Here is a 7,822-nt window from a genome sequence, read left to right on the forward strand (position 1 = left end):
CAATCCTCCTCTTTTTTTTTTTTTTTTTGCTGAGGAAGACGGCCCTGGGCTAACATCTGTGCCCATCTTCCTCCACTTTATATGGGACGCCGCCACAGCATGGCCCGCCAAGCAGTGTGTCGGTGCATGCCCGGGATCCGAACCAGCGAACCCCGGGCCGCCGCAGCGGAGCGCGCGCACTTAACCGCTTGCGCCACCGGGCCGGCCCCGGACTTTATCAGATTAAAGAGCTTCTATAAGACAAACGAAACCAGAATCAAGATGAACAGACAACCAACCAGCTGGGAGAGAATATTTGCAAAACATACATCTGACAAGGGGTTGATCTCCATAATATATAAAGAACTCACACAACTGAACAACAAAAAAACAAACAACCCGATCAAAAAATGGGCAGAGGAAATGAACAGACACTTCTCCAAAGAAGATATACAGATGGCCAATAGGCACATGAAAAGATGTTCAACATCACTAATCATCAGGGAAATGCAAATCAAAGCAACACTAAGATAGCACCTCATGCCCGTTAGAATGGCTATAATCACCAAGACAAAAAACAAGTGTTGGAGAGGATGTGGAGAAACAGGAACCCTCATACACAGCTGGTGGGAATGCAAACTGGTGCAGCCTCTATGGAAAACGGTATGGAGATTCCTCAAAGAATTAAAAATAGAGATGCCCTATGACCCAGCCATCCCACTACTGGGAATCTATCCAACGAACCTGAAATCAACAATCCAAAGAGGCTTATGCACCCCTATGTTCATTGCAGCATTATTCACCATAGCCAAGAAGTGGAAGCAACCTAAGTGTCCCTCGACTCATGACTGGATTAAGAAAATGTGGTATATATATATACAATGGAATACTACTCAGCCATAAAAAAAGACAAAATCGTCCCATTTGCAACAACATGGATGGGCCTGGAGTGTATTATGTTAAGTGAAATAAGCCAGAAAGAGAAAGACAAACACTGTATGATCTCACTCATATGTGGAATATAAACCAACACATGGACAGAGAAAACTGTATTGTGGTTACCAGGGGCAAGGGGGGTGGGGGGTGGGCACAAGGGGTGAAGGGAGACATATATATGGTGATGGACAAACAAAAATGTACAACCCAAAATTTCACAATGTTAAAAACTATTAAAACATCAATAAAAAAAATTAAAAAAACAAAAACAAAAACAAAAACAAAAAAAGGCATATGCTCCCTGTTTGGCAGTCTGGGGTTTGTGATACTAGAATTTAAGGCTTCGATTATGAATGTGTGATTTCTGGTATTTGTAATTTAAACTATAAAAAGTTGCTTCAGAAAAAATTACAGCATGTGACCCCTATAACAGAGTAACTGTATTTATAACTTTTTTATTAGGGAAAAAACAGTCCTCTGCCATTATTTAAACTGCAGTCTACTAGCTTCAAAACTTTAAACAATATAATTTTTTTGTACAATCTTCAAGCAACTTAATGAAAGCCAGTGTTAATCTCACTGCTGTGAAAGGACAGCTCAAATGGAGATTTTGCTTGCTTTCTCCAGGCCTGATATAACACCAACCAGAAACATTCACCATACAAGGACACGGTAACACAGGAAAACGAAGGCAGTAAGAAAGCTCATATTTTTATAATGGCCTCCATAATTTGAAAAAATAAAATAACTTTCAGGAAGGTACCAAACCTTCATTTTCCATATAGACTTCATTATATATTTTCCTGAATTGGTAAAGCTCAAAAAAAGTACAGGTCTGTTAAGTACTGATCCTTACCAAGCCAGCTCATGGTAACTTTAGAGAGCTAATGTCATGGAGGCTGAATTTATTTGGATTGACAGTGTTGATCAAATTACTAAATATTAATTACTAAAATCATTCATCTCTATTTCTCTCTGTACTGTGTAGGCCTTTATGTTGCTTTTCAAAGATCCTGTTGTGAGAATTTGTGAGATCTTGCCAAAATACAACCCTGATGTGAAAGGTGATAACCGTGCAGGAGGCTCCAATTCCCAACTCCTGTCGTGTAATCAGATTTAACATCAGGGTGGCTGGTTACCCAGGTGCTATGGGCACAATACCAATAAAACCCAGGTCATGGGTGTCATTGGTATGTGAATATTGGCAAAGCATCAGAGCCCCGGCCCTGGCCGGTTGCTTCCAATGCAACTGTTGGATGCAAGGAAGGCAAGGGAGGGAATGGGAACCATGAATCTATAACTGAAAGGGGGTTAGCAAAACAGTCAATGCACACACCCTGATGGTGGTTCAAAATAGCAGCTTTGGTGAGTTCTTCTTTCACTTAGGATGTAGAAAACTGCAAAAGAATGTCACTCCCACCTTAGCAATGACAAAAAGATGGATAATCTACAAAATCATAGTCTTTTTGGAGTCTATCAGAGAGTTGAGGTTACAAGACCACCAAGTGAATGAAATTCCAAAGAGGGACCAGGCCCTCCAGGAGAGCCTGGATCCGGTACTGCTGAACTTCTGGCAGCACCCGACGGGAAGGTGGCTACCTTACAAGCAAGTAGTCCCTCCTTATCTGCGGGGGATGCTTCCAGGACCCCCAGTGGATGCTTGAAACCTCAGATAGTACCGAACCCTATATATACTACTATATACTACGTTGTTTCCTATTCATACGTATTTGAAGTGTGACAGCAAAACTAGCAAGAATTTCTTTTTCCTTCTTCACAATTTCACAAATAGAAGATTCATTCTTACCGTAGATCTCAGCAACCTCAGCATGTGATTTTTTTCTTTCCTTATTAAGTCGAGAACTTTTCACTTAGAGGAAGCACTTTGTGGCTTCTCTCTGGCACATTGGAATTGCCAGCATCCCTGCTCTTGCGCTTTGGGGCCATCATTAAGTAAAATCAAGCGCTGTGAGACCCGAGCGGTGATCTGATAACCTGGGTGGCTATTAAGTGACTAACGGGCGGGGAGCGTGTACAGCGTGGGTCCGCTGGCCAAAGGGAGGATTCACTCCTGGGCAGGACAAAGCGGGGTGGCCCGAGATTTCGTCATGCTACTCAGAATGGCGTGCAATCTAAAACTTATGAATTGTTTATTTCTGGAATTTTCCATGTAATATTTTTGGATCACAGTTGACTGCGAGTAACTGAAACAGCGGAAAGTGAAACCCCGGATAAGGGAAGACTACTGTAAGAAGAAATCAGAATGTTAAATTCCTTAAGGCCAAGTGTGGATGGCTTGTCAGTTTGGAATACCGGGGAGCCCAGACACCAAGGGAGTTCTCCCTCACTCACGAGCTGCTCACAGGAGACTGGGCAATGTGAAGACCGTGGGGAGCCGCCGCAGGGCTGGGGTGGCAGACGTGAGCAGCTGCCCCTGGGGATGGCACAAAGCCGACCCCGTACGTTTCCACTTACCAAGCAAAGGCCTTAGGCAGTTAAGGTTGGGGAGCAAACCCTCTACCCAGGGCCCGGGCAAGACCCTTTGCTCCTGAAGGAGTAAAAGCAAATCCGCTGCTACCTTGGGGGAGAAACGGAACACTCTCCTGCCCCCAGGACATGAACAACACTTCTTGGCTTCTCAGGGAGAGGAAGAAACTAAGTTTCCGTGTCCCTGGAGGAGGGGCAGGACCCTTCTTGAATCATGGATCAGTTAGGGAAACCCATGTCTCTGCTTTTTTTACGTATTTATTTAATGATTACCATCTTTCCAAATTTGAGGCAGCTTAGAATGAAATAGAATTAAACAACAAGTTTAATAGGCCACAATCAGAAAAGAAAACACTCTGGCCAAAAGCCTAGTCTAGTTGTTGTGACTGAACGTGGTATTTGGTTCTGATCTGGCAGCCGGCACAAAAAGCTAGGCTCAGTGGGTTAAATAATTCTAATGTAGGGTGCTTATAAATTCCTTAAAACAGACATTTTCTGGGTGGCAAATTCTGAGGGGATCACGTTAGACTTTACACAAGGGACCTTGGGTGATGAAATAGTGTTGTTCATTCATCCGATGAACATTTAGTGTTCATCAGCCTAGGCCTGTGCTAGATTTGGGGTAAAAAGACATTGTTTCTGCTCCTTAGGAACTTTCAATGAAGTCGTTAAGGGAATCGACATGTTTTGGTTACCAAAGGAGCAAGAGTAACCTCCTGTTACAAATGTTGAGGAATCTGGCCAGGGTTCTTGCTGGAAAGGAAGTCCACACAATCCCAGCTCCAGGTGGGATATTAAGGGCAGCTGCAGGCAAAGTTGGAATTTCCCTCCAAGTTAAACTTGGAATTCGTCCAAATATCCTGGCAAGGATTCATTTGAGGCTGTGGAATTCCAGCCATGGTGCATGGCAAAGATAGTCTTCACCTAGACACTTTTCCCTGTCCATGTCACCATTTATGTCGGTAAAACAGCACTTAGCGGTCCCCTGGGTTGTCTGATAGGATCAGTTCGCTGTGAATGTTTCTACATAAATTGTGTTATTGATGTGAGATAGGAAGACAGCACTTCAGAGTATCATACTTGTGCTCATAGGATTCAGCAGTTCATGTTGGAGAAAGATGTTTAAAACAGAACAAAGTAAAGTCGATATTTGGTTAGGATAAAATATAAAAATCTGTGTTTTGTAAGAATGAGCTAAAACTAAGACGCCACAGGATGCCCTATCCCGGTTACTGAAACATTTTAACTTCTTGGTGGTGAATTAGTAATTTTGGAACCTTAGGTCTAGTTCTCTCCTCCTCCCCCCGCCCCCTTCCTTTCTGTCCTTTAACACTTCTGAAGGCCTTGAGTAGAGAAGTGCCTTCTGTGATTGGAGCTTATTGGTCACTCTCTGGGACTTGGGGCCTCTTTGAGCTGTGAAGGCCTGCATGGCTGTGGGGTCAAAGGAAGAAGAGAGAGTCTTACTATTTGCATTAAGGAGCCCAAGCGTTATAATTTGTGAAAGACTGAGAAGTCCACGCTTTACTGAAAGACCCCCTCCCTCCCTTTTTTCTGGTGTTCGAGGACAGGATTAGGATTTATTGTCCAATTTTATAGTTGCAGTTCACTTCATAGCAGACTTATAATTAAATCAACCAAGAATCCAGTCTGGCGTTTCTAATGACATTATTTTAGGATAATCTGCGGTAGAGTTTTTGGGATTAGGAAATTGGGCCAGGATACTATTTCCAGAGGCTTTTTGGGTTGGGATGCTTCTGGAAAAAACCAAAACAAAACAGGAGACATGCTGTCTTGGGAAACTCAGCAATATTTTACTGAAAAAGTCAATTCTGGCTCAGATGTGTTGGCTTTGAATTTTTACAGGATATGCCCCCACCATTTCCGTGAATTGGTTTGTTATATTCCCTTTCTGATTAAACTGCCTGCCTGAGATGGGCTGGAATTATTTTTATGCAGTTCCCCAACTTTGCTGGCAGAGTACAATTCAGTAAACCCAAACAGATGGGCGCAGAATGCGCTGTCCGTCACTGGGAGGCAAGCTTGTTTGTGTCATTTGTTTCTTGCTTCTGCTGCCTTATAAGAAGGCAGTGCAAATCTGATCTTTTATTCTGAATTCCAGTTTCTTCATGATACCTACATTTTCTTCTTAGCCACCAGATGATTGCATTTCCAAGACGATTTCTTCTTGAGCCTTCTCCGTATTCTGTGACTCCCTCCAGACTGTTTCCTCACTGAATCTTTTTCTTGAAAACCGAGGTCAAGAACTCCTGGACATGCCCTAAGTTTAGATCATCTCCAATCACTTATTAGAAGTAAATTGGAGAATGATCAAATACAGTCAAAGTCCCGACATCATCCCTTATTATCTGCGTGAAGATCGTTGTTAGAATGGATAGAAGAAACCTACACCATGGTTTGCCTTATGTGAAAACTCTTGCAGTTAGACACTGAAGCCGTGAACCTAAAATTATGGTGCATATTTTCATAAAATAATCTGAGCTCTTTAAAGCCCACTCTCTGTTTCATAATGTGAGCCTCTGTATTTTTCACTCCTAGTATCTTTCTTATTTCTTATTAGTTCTAGAAGTTTGTAATTCCAGAAAATCCCAGTAATTTCTAGCTATAATGACTTTAAGTATATATGCCTAAAGTCTTTTTTTCTCCCTAATTGAAGCCGGTTTAGATAATTACGTATTTGTCTTAGCTTTATTTTTTATCAAAGTTATAGATGCCCATAGTTTAAGCCAAAAAGCTGGTTATGAAAAATAACAGGCTCCATCCCCTTCTCCCCTCGTTTTCTACTCCCTGAGACAACCACTTTTACCTCTTTTAGCTAATAATTTTTGTTTTACCTCCATTTCTTTTAATGACATGCTTATATTTCTACTTTTCAACTTTTCAGTTGTGGGTTATCTTCTTACCATAAAAGATGGTGACTTAACTATGTTTCCTCCTATTAACTATGCCTTTTTCTATTCTCCCAACTCCCCAAATAGTTATGTTGTAAAATAATTAGCTCAATATTCAGTATTTACATCGTTATGATTACGTAAATGCTATTTGTAGCTGAGCCATGTAGTAAATCATGATTATTTTTTCCTTTCTGTGCAAAGTTTTGTTTTTTCTGGAGTTAATAATCTTTTTTCCCCTTGATTTTCTGTGCTTTTGCTAATTCAACCACAAATTCTTCACAAATTGTCCAAGTCATCCCTCAGACTTTCAGAAATATCAGGCACTCTACCAATGTCATCTTTCTGGAGCAGTCTCTTCTGCAATCTTCCAATTTCCTCTGATCTAGGCTGCTCGTGCTCTTTGTCTGGCACACAGCTGTCATCTTAGGGTCTCTCTTCATACCACTTTGCCTCTTCCAATCTGATTTCTTATTTTCTTTATTCCATATCTTCCTCTTTATTGGTGGAACTCATCTTCTGGTAGCTTTTTTTTTTTTTTTTGTGAGGAAGATCAGCCCTGAGCTAACATCTGCCGATCCTCCTCTTTTTGCTGAGGAAGACCGGCTCTGAGCTGACATCTGTTGCCAATCCTCCTCGTTTTTTTCCCCCTTTTTCTCCCCAAAGCCCCCGTAGATAGTTGTATGTCGTAGTTGCACATCCCTCTAGTTGCTGTATGTGGGACACGGCCTCAGCATGGTCAGACAAGCAGTGTGTCGGTGTGTGCCCAGGATCCGAACCCAGGCCACCAGTAGTGGAACACGCGCACTTAACCGCTAAGCCACAGGGCCGGCCCCCCTTCTGGTAGCTTTTTGTGTGAAAAAGATCCCAAAAGCTTATAGCTTTTTGCTATAAGGGACAAAAAAAAATTTTTTTTGAGATCTTGTACATTTTAAAATACCTTTATTAACTCCTCACACTTGATTTATAGTTAGGCTTGGTATTTAATTCTAGGATGAAAACATTTTCCTTTAGAATTTCAAAGGCATTGCTCCATTGCCTTCTGGCTTCCATTACTGCCGTTGAAATGTCTAAAGTTATATGCTATTTTCTTTCTTTCATCTTTAGAAGTTTTTAGGATCTTCTCTTTGTCCTGGAATTCTGAAAATTTTTGATAATGTGCTATGATATGATTGTGCTTCTTAATTGCTTGGCTACTTGGTAGGCCTTTTTGATACAGAAATTAGTGACTCTTAGTTCTCAGAAATCGTGCATTATTTCTTTCTTCCCTTTCCCCATTTTCTCTGTTGATGTTTCATGGAACTCCAAATTTTAACTTGTAAAAAAAAAAGGAAAAGAAAAAATGTATTGGATGCCTTCTTTACTCTGGCTGTTTAGATATTCCAAGAAAAAGAGACGGTAGGACAGAAGACGTGTGAAAGTGAAAGTCAACATAAGAAAATAGAGTCCAGGGAAAATCATGATGATTCTTCCAATTCTTTACCTTTTTTGAAGAATGAAGTGATTGGGCT

The sequence above is a fragment of the Ceratotherium simum genome, chromosome 10 (genome assembly GCF_057802395.1).
Source record: "Ceratotherium simum simum isolate JZ-2026a chromosome 10, ASM5780239v1, whole genome shotgun sequence".
Lineage (NCBI taxonomy): Eukaryota > Metazoa > Chordata > Mammalia > Perissodactyla > Rhinocerotidae > Ceratotherium > Ceratotherium simum.